General features: G+C 49.4%; 1 protein-coding gene across 7 annotated transcripts in view; it reads right to left on the bottom strand.

Moving 5' to 3' along the window:
- Positions 1-14,463, bottom strand: part of SHLD2 (shieldin complex subunit 2) — a 1,351,673-nt gene that overhangs the window by 1,056,530 nt on the left and 280,680 nt on the right. For 2 of the 7 annotated variants that reach the window (XM_069610783.1, XM_069610786.1), the window contains exon 3: positions 8,387-8,515. The exons of 4 other annotated variants lie outside the window; for them this stretch is intronic. The gene's annotated coding sequence lies outside the window, so the exon portion shown is untranslated. The remainder of the gene's footprint in view (positions 1-8,386; positions 8,516-14,463) is intronic. One more of the 7 variants, XM_069610784.1, reaches the window with a different exon arrangement.

Raw genomic sequence — 14,463 nt, 5'->3', positions numbered from 1 at the left:
ACTCACTATAATCGTATTTCTGATGCTTGTATCTGCTTAGATTCACGTGCTGTGCATAGGCCGACATCTAGTGGAAGCTGCAGAGTATTACAGTTTGTTTTTTGAAACTCGAAAAAGGGGCATCGAACTAGGGCGTCCCAGTAATACTATCCCTAGTGTGATGTCCACTGTACCCATGATCCCTCACGCGTGTATGACCCTCAGATTGTATTTTTTCTGGCATGAGGTAGCATGAGGAGTAGCATGAGTACAGAGTTTCCAAGCAGATAAGATAGATAAGACTACAACATCCATGCGCCTTCTCTCAGAGGGGAGGAAGGGCAGGCGCATGTGAATCTAAGCAGATACAAGCATCAGAAATATGATTACAGTGATTAATGTATCCCTTCTGAGGCTTGTTTTAATCTGCTTAGATCACATGCTGTGCATAGATTAGCGTTAGTCTTAGAACCGCTTGTCCCACTTGAGTATCTGTCTTGGAATGAGTGTCAATGCAGTAGTGCTGAGTAAAGGTGCGAATAGAGCTCCATGTAGCTGCTTTGCAAATGGTGTCAGGGGGTACATTTGCAATGAATGCCAGAGTGGCTCCAGTACCTCTTGTAGAGTGGGCCCTCGGCGTAAAAGGCAGTGTTTTATCTGAAAGGGAACAGCACAGTTGGATACATCTGACTATCCACTTAGAGATGGCATTCTTGGAGACGCAATCTCCCTCTCTGCCTGGAGCAATGGAGACGAACAGTTGATCTGTCTTTCTTAGCGGTCTGGTCTTGTCTACATAGTAGAGGAAGGCCCTCTTCACAACAGCAGAGCTTTTGGGTTCCTGGAAGAAGGCCGGTAGCTCAATAGACTGGTTAACATGGAATTTGGAAATGAACTTAGGTGAGAACCTAGGGGGAGTGCATAAAACCAGTTTATCCTTATGAACAGTAAAGAAAGGATCCTGCACTGACAGAGCTTGAATTTCTCTGACCCTTCTTATGGGGGTGATGGCTAATAAGAAGGCAGTTTTATAAGTCAAGTGTTTGAGACTAGATTTGTGCATGGGCTCAAAGGGGGGGTCCCATGAGCTTAGCAAGTACCACATGAAGGTCCCAACCTGGGGGTGGGTTAGAAATTGGAGGGTGCAGTCTCTTTACCCCTTCCATAAATGCTTTGACAACTGGCACTTTCAACCATGACACCTTGTTATGGGAAGTGGTGTATGCTGATAAAGCTGCCAGGTGCACTTTAAGTGAGTTAAACACTAACCCTGCATCCATATAGGTGACGACATTAGAAGGAGTGCAATCAACTGGGTTGATTTGCTTATTCTGGCACCAAATAACGAATCGTTTCCATTTATCATAATAACAGTGCCTTGTGTTAGGTTTTCTTGACTCTTTCAAGATATCCATACATCTGTGGGGTAAATTGAGATGTCCGAACTCTATGACTTCAGGAGCTATGCAGCCAAATTCATTGAGTTGGGCTGAGGATGCACTGTTAGCCCCTCGTGCTGGGAGAGTAGGTTGTACCGGCACGGGAGTTTGATGGGGTCGCACACTGCCAATTTGCATAGGTGTGGGAACCATGGTTGTCTCGCCCACATAGGAGCAATTAGGATGAGCGTCATCGGTTCCCTGTGTATCTTGTTCACCACCTTCCCCATCAGAGGGGTTGGTGGAAAGCGTATGTAAACATCCCTGACCAATTCATCCATAGGGCGTTCCCCTTGGAGCCTGGCTGGGAGAACCTGGATGTGAAGTCTGGGCATTGCTTGTTTTCACTTGTGGCAAATAGTCCTATAGTGGGGAAACGCCACTGAGAAGTCTCTTACGACTTCTTCGTGTAGTGTCCACTCGTGTTCTCCTGGGAGGGGATCTCTGCTCAGAGCATCCGCTAGCGAGTTGAGATCTCCTGGAACATGTTGGGATGACAGGTAAATCTTCCGTTTGAGTGCCCATCTCCAAATTTTCTGGGCAAGCTTGGACAGATTTGGTGAATGAGTGCCCCCTTGTTTGTTTAAGTAAACATTGCCGTTATGCTGTCCGTTAGGATCTGCACTGACAGGTTGGATAGCAGGAGTTCGAATGCCCGAAGTGCTCTGAAGTTCTAGCAGGTTGATGTGGTTCTGAGCCACTGTGTGAGACCAGAGACCCTGAGCTGTATGGTGCAGGTAGTGGGCTCCCCACCCTGCCAGGGAGGCGTCTGTTGTGACAACGGCCTCTATCTCTGGATCGTAGAAGGGTTTCCCCTTTGTAAGATTCTCTCTTGTCCACCAGCGAAGACTCTGTACTAGTGTTGGCGAAACGAGCACTGGATCATCCCACTGACCACTTGCCTGAGACCACTGTTTCACCAACCATTCATGCATGGTTCGCATAAACAGGTACGTGTGGGGAACCAGGTAAATGCAAGATGCCATCATGCCTAGCAAACGCATTGCTTTGCGTACCTTTATTTGGCGACCGGCCTGATAGTGAGGAATTTGCAGCAACATATCCAGAATTCTTTCTTCTGATGGAAACACTAACCCATCTTGGGTGTCTAGGACAGCTCGTAGGAACTGTTTTGAGGTGCTTGGCACCAGGCTTGATTTTTTCTCACTGATTGAGAAGCCCAATTGGAAGAGGAGGTCGATAGTTCTTTGGATGTTTAGTCTGCAAATTAAGGGGGTTTCCACTGTGATGAGCGAGCCGTCCAGGTAAGGGTACACTGGGATTGCCTCCCTGCATACTTTGGTGAATACCCTTAGAGTGAGGCTATTCCGAAGGGCAGCACCTTGAACTGGTAGTGCTGGTTGTCTATTTTGAAACGCAAGGACCTTCTGTTCACTGGGAACATTGAAATATGAAAATAGGCATCTTTCATATCCAATGTTGCCATGTAATCCCCCTTTTTTAGTAGGGGGATTACCTCTTGGAGTGTAGTCATGCGCAATTTTTGTGGCTTGACATACTTGTTTGCAGGGCGCAAATCTAATACTGGGCGCATTGTTATATCTTTCTTTGGAAGAAGGAAGTAGATTGAATAAATACCCCCGTTTACCTGGTTGTCCCGGACGAGTTCTATGGCGTCCTTTGCAAGCAGAATGGCGATTTCCTCAAGGAGGATTCTCTGGTGCTCCAACGAGTGTACCTTCTGTCTTGGAGGATGGTCGTGGGGGCGCTCTAGTAGTTCTATACAGTATCCTGCGGACAATGTGGACAGCACCCATCTGTCCGAAGTGATCCCCTCCCATGCGTGGGTGAAGGTGGAAATGCGCCCCCCTACTGGGGATGCATAGGAGGGGAACCGAAGCAGAATGTCACTGTTTACTGGGTGGCATACCACCTCTGGCGGGGCTGCCACTACCCCTAGTGCGGCCTCTGCGCTGCCCTCTGGGGAAGGCTTGTGATGATTGGAACTGATTGTTGCCCCATGAGGTTCCTTGATTTTGATAGTAGTTTGAAGCCCTCTGGGAGCTTTGGGCCCAAAAACGACAAAATTTAGAGTTTCCCCTCTGTCCTGGAGGTTTATTTGTGAGTTGTCCAAGAAATTTTAGGGTCTCGTACTCGTCGTTAGCTGTCTTTAAGGCTTCCTCCACTGCCTTGCCGAATAGTACGTCCGGTTCCACCGTCATGTCTATAAGCGTGGCTTGAGTCTCGGGTTTGAACCCTGATTGTCTTAACCAAACGTGACGTTTTATCACAGTGCCTTCGGCAATTAGTCTTCCAGCATTATCTGCTGCATCAAAGTTTGTTTTCAGAATGCATCCTGAAACCGACCTTCCATCTGCTGCCAGCTGAGCCAATTGGCTCTTCAGTGGTGCAGAGGATACCAAAGCAGCTACTTGTTCCCACTGGTGGCAATTGTAGCTTGCCAAAAGGGTAGTGGTGTTTGCAATTCATGCCTGATAGGCGGAAGTGGTGGCAACCTTCCTGCCGATAGCATATAGTCTCTTGCTCTCCTTTTCGGGAGGTGCTTCTGAAGAAGCGAGTGGTGTACCTGCCCTCTTTTTGGTGGTTGTTACTACCAGGGAGTCGGGTTTTAACTGGCCCCTAATGTATAGGGGATCAGAAGGTGCAGCATGGAATAATTTTTCAACTCGTGGATTCACTGCACGAGTAAGATTTGGGGTCAATCCTACGCTGGACAGACTTTAGTATAGGGATAGCATGAGCAATGGCTCTTTTGGGACCCAGGATGTCTTCTGCAAAATCTCTGTCCTCGGGAATCGGAGGTGGTACGAGATTCGGAGGTGGTCTTGGAGGAAGGGTGTCGAATCTCGGGAGTAGACGCTACGCGTCTTGACTGGGGATAGAGGTCGGAATCGTCTTCTGATGATCGGGCCTCTGGGAGTATTGGGAGTGTGACACCTTTTTCAACCGCGAGCGGTTGGTCTTTGTCATAAGGCGATCTCGAACAAGAATGCCCAGAGGACACAGAATCGTTGGACCGCTCTCTCAGTGTCTTCGGTTGCCGATCGCTCGACACGCGTGTCGAGTCGCGGCCGGGGCTGATGTGCTTAGTGTAAGTGGTGTGTGTCGCGCTTCTGCTGCCGGGTGTTGTCCCCATAACTGAGCCGCCGGCTAGTCCTCTGGGGTCGGGGGCTTGCTCGTGGGTATCTGAAGTCACCCCTCTGCCCTCGCCGTCCGATACGGCAGCGTTGCTGCCATCGCTAAAAGACCCTTCGGCATCCATGGCCTCTCGTTGCCTGACGTAGTGGGCCCAGCGTTTAGTGGAGCAGTCCTATAGTGTTTTGGGCTTGAAGAGCTTGCAAGCTCGACAGGTAGCCTCGGGATGGTATCGTGGGAGACACAAATTGCACATATTGTGCTTATCTACCCTGGGGAACTTCCTGTTAAACTTGGGGCAGAATTTGAAAGGAGTACTCTCCATATGTATCAATTTGGCAGCGGGCGGGTATATGTAGGAAATAAATGTGGGAGCCTGTATGACCACCCCCCACTTTCCCTACTTGTACAGGGCCGAGGCCAGAGGCCTTCCGAGGCCCAATGTCCATCGTGGAGTTTCAACGTCTGATTTCCTCGATCTTCACCGGCGTCAATCTTCGGCATAGGGTGGAAAGAACAGGGAAGTTTGAACAATAATTTTAGTGTAATTGGCTAATGCCAAGGGAACTCTGCAACATGCGTCTGACTATTTTGGCAGAAAAAAAACAATCTGAGGGTCCTACACGCGTGAGGGATCATGGGTACAGTGGACGTCACACTACGGATACTATTACTGGCACGCCCTAGGTTGACGCCCCTCTTTGAGTTTCGAAAAACAAACTGTAATACTCTGCAGCTTCCACTAGATGTCGCCCTATGCACCGCATGTGATCTAAGCAGATTACACAAGCCTCAGAAATGTATATATATATAGAACCAGCAGTATCCTCCAGTGGGTCCTTCATCTCTTGGGATCAGTAGGCTTCATCACAATTTATCTGGGACCAGCTACAGCCTTCTGATCCCATCCTCGTCGCCACATGTAGTATTCACGGCACTGGAGAAGCAGGTAAATGCTGGAAGCTGGTTTATATAAAAGTAGTAAGCTTTATTACAAGTTACAGGGTAACCTTAATTAAATGAGACAGGAGCTAGGTAAAATACATGTTGTCAGTAAGCTCTCCCATCCTGAAGATCACAACTGTAACAATTGGAACCTTGATGTCCCATCAGGTTCTAGATGACATCACTACATTCTATTGTCTGCACAGTGTGCACCCTGTGCAGAGAAATACTGCAGATACTGCAGGGCGTGGCCAGGCACCATACCGTGAAGACTCGCCCAGCGAGTGCTCCTGTTGCGATCCGGCCTTTGATCCTTATTAATGGTGTGCATGATCCTGATTTAGCCCCAGATTGCTGTGGGCGGGCTGTGTTGTCTGACAGCCTGTCCCTGAGTGCGCCTGGCGAAGCGCGAGTGGACCTTAGAAGGGGTGCCTGCCTGGGCCACGCAACGCCAGAGGCCCCTTCTAAGATGGCCTCCATGGACTGATTCCGTTGGGGCTGCAGAGGACACGTGAAACCTACGCTGAGGGTACCTGGGGCGGACCACAGCCTGAAATGCTCTGCACCCCGGAGTCCCACTGAGGTGTGTGGCTGATGCCAGAGTGGACCTGACCTGTGGAGGACTGCGGCTGGGCTGGAACCTGGCTGGGAACTGCAGCTCGTGAATCGGGAGCTGTGGAGTGGGGCCGGGAGTCTACACTGATTGTGTGCATTGTGAGCGCAATATGTTGGTCTGTATTCCGTGTGTGGTGGTTCTGGGGGACCCCTGATCAGCATGCCATCTTCGCTACTCCTCCATCTGCACCACCCACCTCCCACCTGATTATTGCATCTGTGAGCTCCGGGGGCTATGATGTCTGCTCTGGTGCGGTGAAGCACCAACTGCCCACTCTGCCTTTGTGAAGAAGGCCCTCTATACGCAGGTTTACTTTGTGTGGCCCACACAAGGTTCACTGTTATGATATGGACCCGGCCGGGCAGCCGGATCTCCTTTGCAACCTCTCTGGTGCAGTCTCTGCTCATCCTAGCAGCTAATGGCCAACTCTCCTTGTTTTCCTATCTTTTTGCCCTATGGGTCCTGTTGAATGCTGCAGACAATTGTATCTGCCCCGTGTGACTCTATATTGTTCTGCTCTCGAAGCAGTGTATAATCCTGGCTGCTTGGACCCCCGGTGCTGTCTGGGGTGCGGCTCTGCTGGGTCTGGGGAGTGCTGCCTCCGCGCTGTGAGCTCTGGTGGACTGGCTGGGTGGGACCCCCATACGGCACCTGGATGCCTGTGCGGGTGCTGAGCTTGGACCTCTCTGTCTGTACCAGACCTGTGCAACATTGTGTATACTTGTGTGGAGAGGCCATGAGGAGCGGGTCACAGTGGCGGCTATGATGCTGTCTAACAAGAACAAAGGGGGCTCAAGGGGCACCATCCTGGACTCGTTTGCAGCTAAAACCCTGCTGAAGTCCCCTGCTGCTGCCGCGGACGGATCTGGCCATCCCACTTTGACTGGCCAGGATCCTGAACGCGAGGACATAGTTTTGGCTGCCATAGCAGAGCTGATAGGCTCGCAGGAGGGCAGAATCGACGAGATCAAGGTCGACATGGCCTTGCTGCACCAGGGCGTGGGCTTGCTCTCAGAGAGAGTGACAAACACTGAAACCACTTTGGCTGATAATGTGACCACCACCGCAAACCTAGAGGCCGCTGTGTGGAACCTGGAGGCGCGTAACACTTCCCTGGAGCTTTGTGCAGAGGATGTGGAGGGGAGATGCAGATGCAACAACATATGTGTGCTGCTGGGCCACCCCTAGATAGAGGAAGGCAACAATCCAACCATGTTCATCGAAAACCTCCTCCTGCAGAAGATTGTAAATCCCTGAGACAGTTTTCCTGAGCCAATTGAGAGGCTACATCATTCACTCCAGCGGAGACCCCCGCCGGGAGCTAACCGGTGACCTATAATTGCATGGTCGTCAACTTTAGGGACAGAGAAGCTATATTGCAATATTCCATAGACGGCGGTTCCATCTGTCGGGACAACCTGAAGCTTGTCCTGTTCCCCCGATTACACTCCACTAGTGCAGAAGAAGCGTAACATGTTTGTGCCAACAAAGGAGAGGACGAGGATCCGTGGTCTTGAATACATGTTGATTTTCCCGGCTAAATTGAAAGTGCTTTATAATGAGAACACACTTTTCTTCGATACCCCAACTGGGGCTAATGACTGGATGGATCATAATAGGATGGCAGACAGCAGGGGGATGGGGGGACTGAGGAGAAGCCTGATAGGAGACCTTGAACTGTTGACTGGATACAACTATCATCATCTGGGCTCTGGATGCTGCCTCGCTGCGCCCAGTTCCTTAACTGTGCACCCTCAACTGTTGGCCGGTGGCGGTCGGACTGCCGGAAGAAGTTACGCTGACCTTTGCGACGTGTGACTGGTCTAGTTCCCTACACGCTACCATTTTCTGGTGGGTACCGTTTCTTTGGCACCCGCCGCCTGCCTCCCTAGAGTAGTCACCTGGGGGAAGTGGCAGGTTGGCCCGAACGGCACCGTGACGTTGGACCTATGTGTCGTCAGGATGCTCCGGACGTGTGTATTTCTTTTTGGTTGTTTTGGTTTTCCTTGTTGGTTTTCTTGTTCATGGGCATCTTATTGGAGAGGTTGGAAATGCTAGGTGTCTTCTGGGGATTACATGTTCATGGCTGGAAACGGGGGTGCCGACCTTGGGCAACGGTGAGGCCAGTCACGTGGGGGTGGTCGGAGGGAGGGGCAAATGCAACCACTATGGCCATGATTAAGGTGCAGATGTGGAATGCAGGGGTGTGAACTGTTATATGAGACGAAACAGAATAAGATTGTATCTGCGCAAAAAGAATGCTTCCATAGCACTATTACAGGAGACCCACCTGATGCTGGCTGAACAAGAGATGGTTGTAGCCAGGTGGGGTGGTGTGGAATATGGTTCACTTACTGGAGATATTCTAGAGGTGTCCTGGTGTGGATTGCTGCCTCTGTCCCATTTCAACTGATAGGCACTGAAAAAGATAACAAGGGCATACTCATTATAGTGCATGACTTTATTGAACACAAGGAATTGTACATAGTGAATTCCTACGCACCCAACCATACAACAGCCATGATACTTCGCTCACTGGGGAGCACAGGGGGTGGCAGGTATGAGAAGCGCTCTGTTTTTATGGGAGGGGACTTTCATTTTATCCTAGACCCTACAATAGACAGATCTGGCACCTCAAATTCTAGATGTTTGTTTGTTTGTTTGTTTGTTTGTTTGTTTATTGTAGCGCGCGCCAGACCCAAAGGTATCCGGGCGCGTGGTCAAGAATACTTTAAGCTTACAAATTACAGTTGCAGATTACAAAGTTACAAAAACAATGGTTGACAGCATGAGGATATAAGTACAACACAGTAAATATATACACAGATAGTCAATGTACAGGATAATGTCAATACGCAAGGGGAAATATATATATACAAATATGCAGTGTGCAAGGCGAGCAGCAGGGTTTCAGTTAGGCAAGACTCAAGTGGTCAGGGAGGCTAGATCATTGGTTGTTTTCTTTGAGCCATTTAGTGAGGTTTAGTCTAAAGTGTAGGTAGGACTGGTCAGACCTTAGATATTCTAGATTACTCCCTGCCTAGACAGCACTGAATGCTGTGCTAGAAGACCTGTCCTTGCGGATGAATGGAGGGGTCTCCATGGGTATGATCAGAACTATTCATATTACTCTGCAACACATAGCCTATATACCTGAATTGACTACATCTATGTTGGTAGGGAGCATGTCACTGAGTTTATAGATGATACATATAATGGCCGTAAAAATATCTGACCACTCCCAACTTAGTGTCCACTGGGTCTGTGCTGCAGTCCGTCGTCCGGTTCCGACGTGGCGTATGCCTGACCGGGGCTCTCCTCGATGAAGCCTTCAGGAACCACATAGATGGCACTCGGACAGAATACTTGGAGAGTAATGTGGGCAATGTCGGCCAGTAGGAGATTGTGAGGGAGACGCTCAAAGTAGTAGTCTGGGGGAAATATTTGCTGAAGCGGGTGGCATCAGAAAAACTCTGAGAAGGGAGCTAGAGAGCCTCCAGCACTGTGTCCACATACTTGAAAGCGGTGGTGCCCTGAACACAGAGACAGAGGCAGAATTGCTGACCCTGCATCTTCAGTGCACCTCTGCATGGGAGAGGCCCAGTAAATTTGACTATGGCACTTATATCTCCAGGCTGTATGTGGAGGGGACAAGGGGGGTGTCATGGTCATGAAGTCAGGGGCACAGGCATGCAGGGGTCGCATGCACAGGAGACCTGGGTGGACACTGTCCTGGTGCCTTTGGCTCATGAACAAAAGTAAACAAGAAAACACCAAAAGCTTTTATTATGGACATAGCACTTCAGATGCATTAACCTTGAACATTCCATCCATTAAGCAGGATGCATTAACCTTGAACATTCCATCCATTAAGCAGCCCCAAGTGTATTCTTGGGTGTGGCTGCTAATGGATTGCCTTTGCACATGCTCACTCTCTAGGAGTGGCAGGGTGTGGCTGGTAAGCTAGCCCTAATGGGCATGCCGACGATCTCAGCTATATAAGCTGCCCCGATCCTCAAGACAGATGCTTCGCGTTATTCTGCACTTGCAAGCAGCGTAACGCTCACCGTCGCCTGAGGTCAGACTTACCTTTGAAGATCCTGCTTCCTGGACATCCTGCTTCCTGCCAGCATACCTACCAACTGGGGGAAGCTGTTCTTACCTGTCCATCTCTTCGGCAAACCAAGTATTCATCTTTACACTTTCCGGAACGCCGAAATCGTCATCTTGGCACCGCAGCACGCTCCATCGCCGACAGCAGTGCCTGCAAGGAAAAACAGAAGACAAGGTTAGACAACGAAAAAACAGTTGTTTAAGGTTGCACTTCGCCATACTTCGCGCTTTCCTTAAACCATCACTTACCTGCTATCGAACATTGCGGTAGCATCCATCTTCCATCCAGCCGCGTTTCGCGTCTCACAGCTGCATTGAGGCCGCATTTCCATTTATGGGAAGAAAACAGAAGAGAGACATTATTGCAGGCATAAATAGGAGCAACATATAAAGACATTAAACAGAATGAACAGCATCACATGAGCTCAAGAAAGACTTACCAATCATACGGAGAAGCATAGTCGCAGCTGGACTGGACTAATCCTTATCAGGGATCAGTGAAAGAACTAGATACCATTTGATGCGCCCCTGCCAGAAGTAGCAGGACAGAGAGCTTATCTTCCATAATTCACAGGTGAGCTTTATGGGCCGGCGTATGCTCACAGAAACCATACTTTGGGGTGAAGGGTTGGAGAGGTACAACAATCACAGATTGGCGCACTCACACACTCTTATCTCCACGCAGGAGCATATCACCACGTGCCACCGCTCACAGCTTTTCTTCTGAGGGAGAGGCCTGAAGAGGGTGATTCAAGTTCAGGAAGGGCTGCAACCATGCCCCAACGCCGCCGCAAAGACCAGGTGAGCGAAACAGGGGGGTGGCTACAAGCATGGCTGTGTAATAACGAAAACCCCAGACATCGGATTACTGCGGCCATCAATGAATGTTGCGAGGCTTGGTGCTCGCAGGCAGAGATCAATGACACCTTTAGTGCATTTTACCGCACCCTGCTTGGGCGAGGAAAGACTACTGACATGGAGGTGGTGGAGTACACGTCCCAGATTACGCTCCATAAGCTTGCTACCGAACAAGTTGACGCACTAGATGAGCCAATAACTGTAGAAGAGATCCGAGATGTTATACGGTCTCTGAAGTCAGGGAAGATTACGGGGAGAGAAGGTCTCCCCTCTGAGTTCTATAAGGAGTATGGCGACACTCTGGCCCCTGTCCTCCACAAGGTGTTTGAGGAGACGTTCGAGCAAGGCCAGATGTTGCGCAGCATGAGGGAATCAATGGTGATCCCAGTACTTAAGCCAGGGAAGGACACCATGTTAAGCGACTCTTACAGGCCCATGTCCATGTTATCCCAGGATTTTAAGATACTTACGCCGCTGTGGCTGGCCACTTTAACCGGGTCGTAGGGTTCCTGATCCATGAGGACCAGACAGGGTTTGTCCCTGGAAGGAACACCTCCATGAACCTTCACAAACAACAGTACATTATGGATCGAGTGTCTCATCAGGAGGCGAATTGCGCCGTCATATCGTTGATGCTATCAAAGCATTCAACTCAGTCTACTGGGAATGGATTTATGAGGTGCTGCACAGAATTGTGTTTGGCCCAGGATTTATACACTCAGTGCGGTTGCTATACACCAGGTCAGGGGCCAGGGTTCACACTGGCAAACACATTTCATCTGCTTGGGAGATCCTAGAGGCCACCAGCCAAGGCTGCCCGTTGTCTCAGCTGTTATACATCCTGGCATTGGAGCCCCTTGCGGTGTTCCTGCACACAGAGTTCGGTGTGGCAGGGGCGTGGGCTGGGAATTCCAGACACCTGATCTCGCTACAAGCCAATGACGTACTCCTATATCTATGTGAACCGGAGCCCAAATTGCTACTAGTCCTGGAGGTGTTAGACAACTTCCAAGGTATCTCTGGAATTAGATTTTCAAAGGATAAATTCTGTGTGTTCCCCCGGCTAAACTGCATATACTAGATAATCGGGACCTGCCGAATCTGGGCCTTAGATGGGAGACCCGGGCTTTTCGTTATTTGGGGATTTGCATTCTACACTTGGATGAGGAGATGCGTGCAATCCATGGGTTTCTGGTCCTGGGTCTCTCTCTCTATCCATGCGGGGGTGTGTCACAATCATAAAAAGGATTGTAATACCTTGCCTACTGTATTGTTTTGATAATGTGCACTTTCTTATCCCTGCAGGTTTTTTCAGGAGGGCTGAGTCCATCTTCAGGGACTTCCTCTGGGGGGAATGGGGTGCCACAGGATCGCTATATCCACTCTATACCGGAGTCAAGAAGACAGGGGTGTACAGTTCCCATGGCTTGAACTTTATTAGCTAGCAGCGTGTTAGGGAGAATTCTCTGTGAAGGCTAATTTCCCAAACCTACATCCTGGCAGGAGTCCCCCAGCAGCTTGGCTGGATTTTTGGGGTTTATTTTTTTCTCCTGCTAAGAGTGAGACTCTTCTTCTCCCACTCTCAGACATGATTTGAGATATCCTTTGACTTTGTCATGTGTTTAATGGGCTATGGGGTCTTTTACTCCATAGGGTTTCATGTATTTTTGGTAAGTGTGTTACACAGCACCCTCAGTGCAGTAACACAGGGGTGCCATAGTGACCCCCAAACATAGACTCCATACCCTGGGACTGACAACTGTCTCCCAGGGCATGTAAAGTCACCATTGACTTTACTAGTCTTAAATTGGGAACAAAACCAGTACAAACCATCATATTGTGGAAGTACTGGTAGGGGTAATAAGATTGCCCCTGGGTCTGTTTTTCGAGGGGGCACTGTGCAGTCCCCCCTTGTCGAGTTTCTGGCTGGTGGCAGTGGTTACCACGCGAAATATTCCACCAGAATATTTCCTATGGGATTTTCCAATTCATTTTAAACGCACCACTTTTTGGTGCAATGTTAAAGATACCGCCGGGTTATTTATTTAATATTTATTCCCCGGTTGGGTCTTTTTGCCGGGACTCAGTTTTAAAATGGCATTTGTGTTCGCTTCTGTAACTCCAACCCAAGTCGAGCCCTTTGTTCCACTTTTTGGTGGGCTTCTCCACAGAAGCCTCCAAAAGTGGTGCCTCTCTGTCTGTGTCTACAGGATGTGTGGGAGGGGGGGTTTAGGCACCCTGGACTGAGTTGCCCTGGCAACTCACGTCGCACTCTTGTGTGATTGGCCCAGTGGTGAGCCGCCCGGCTCACCACTTAGCATGTTTGAGTGACAGCTAGGACTGATGAATGGGGGTTTTCTGCATAAAAGCAGGGCTTTGGGGAATAGAACTTCAGAAGTCGCTGCAGGACCAAAGAATCCGAAGAGGGAGAAGCTGAGCCGACCTGCAATGACGACACCACCGGTGGAGCCCTGCTGAACCGTCTCATCACTTCCCAACGACAGAGAAGATCTTCATCCCGGAGAGTCTTCTTCTTCTGAGCTGGTGGGGATAACCAGTTCGCCCTCTTTTTCGCCTTCCTGGATTGTCTCGTGGTCGAATCGCCCGTGCCAAGCACCCCGGCGGCCGGATAGCGACGCTTCACCCCTACCGCAAATAAAAGGGTAGTACCTTTTAACCGAGAAACTCCGCGGCTGGTTTCTTCCCTGGCAGTGCAACGACCTCCAGCTTTCCTCCACGTCGAGATCTCCTCTTCCCCTGGACGACGCACCGACTTGCACCCACTGCCAGGAACAATTGCCCCCGCTGGAGCTTTCTCACCATTTCAGTTACTGAGTCCCGCCTGGTCACCCTTGCAACAGACTGTTCAAGGTGTCCCGTAAATCCTTGACTTTCTATCCTGGGGTTACTTGGGACCTACTATTAACTTTTCCTAACTTGAGCCAACCCTTTATGAACTCTTTGCAACGACTCTTTAAAAATACTATTCAACTGTGTGATCTTGGACACATTCCGCCTTGCTCTCTTCAACAGTGGGCCTGGCCTATGACTTCCTTGCTCCTCAGTAGATTCTGCCTTTTCTGACTTGCTCTGGTTCTCCTAAAGTGTTGGTATTGTGTATGTTCCTAATTCTGCCTTTTTCCCTCCCTTTTTAATTAACTTATTGGAGTGCCATCTTAGGTTAAGCGCTCACCTCTGTCTGCAAATAAGTGGTGTTTTAACTAAGACTTGTTCGATAAGTGATCAGAGATGTATATATATTAATAGTGACTGTGTTTGAACTTGCTTGCCATATTAGTGTTAGTGTATTTTACAAAGTGTGTTTTTAAATACATAATTATATACTTTTATACCCAAGCTCTGGTCAGTGTTTGCTTGTGCTACTGTATGTTGGTA

The sequence above is a fragment of the Ambystoma mexicanum genome, chromosome 8 (assembly GCF_040938575.1).
Source record: "Ambystoma mexicanum isolate Mex_15411 chromosome 8, UKY_AmexF1_1, whole genome shotgun sequence".
NCBI classification, from domain to species: Eukaryota; Metazoa; Chordata; class Amphibia; order Caudata; family Ambystomatidae; genus Ambystoma; species Ambystoma mexicanum.
Note: the sequence above shows the minus strand (reverse complement) of the source record. Positions and strands in the feature narration are given on the sequence as shown.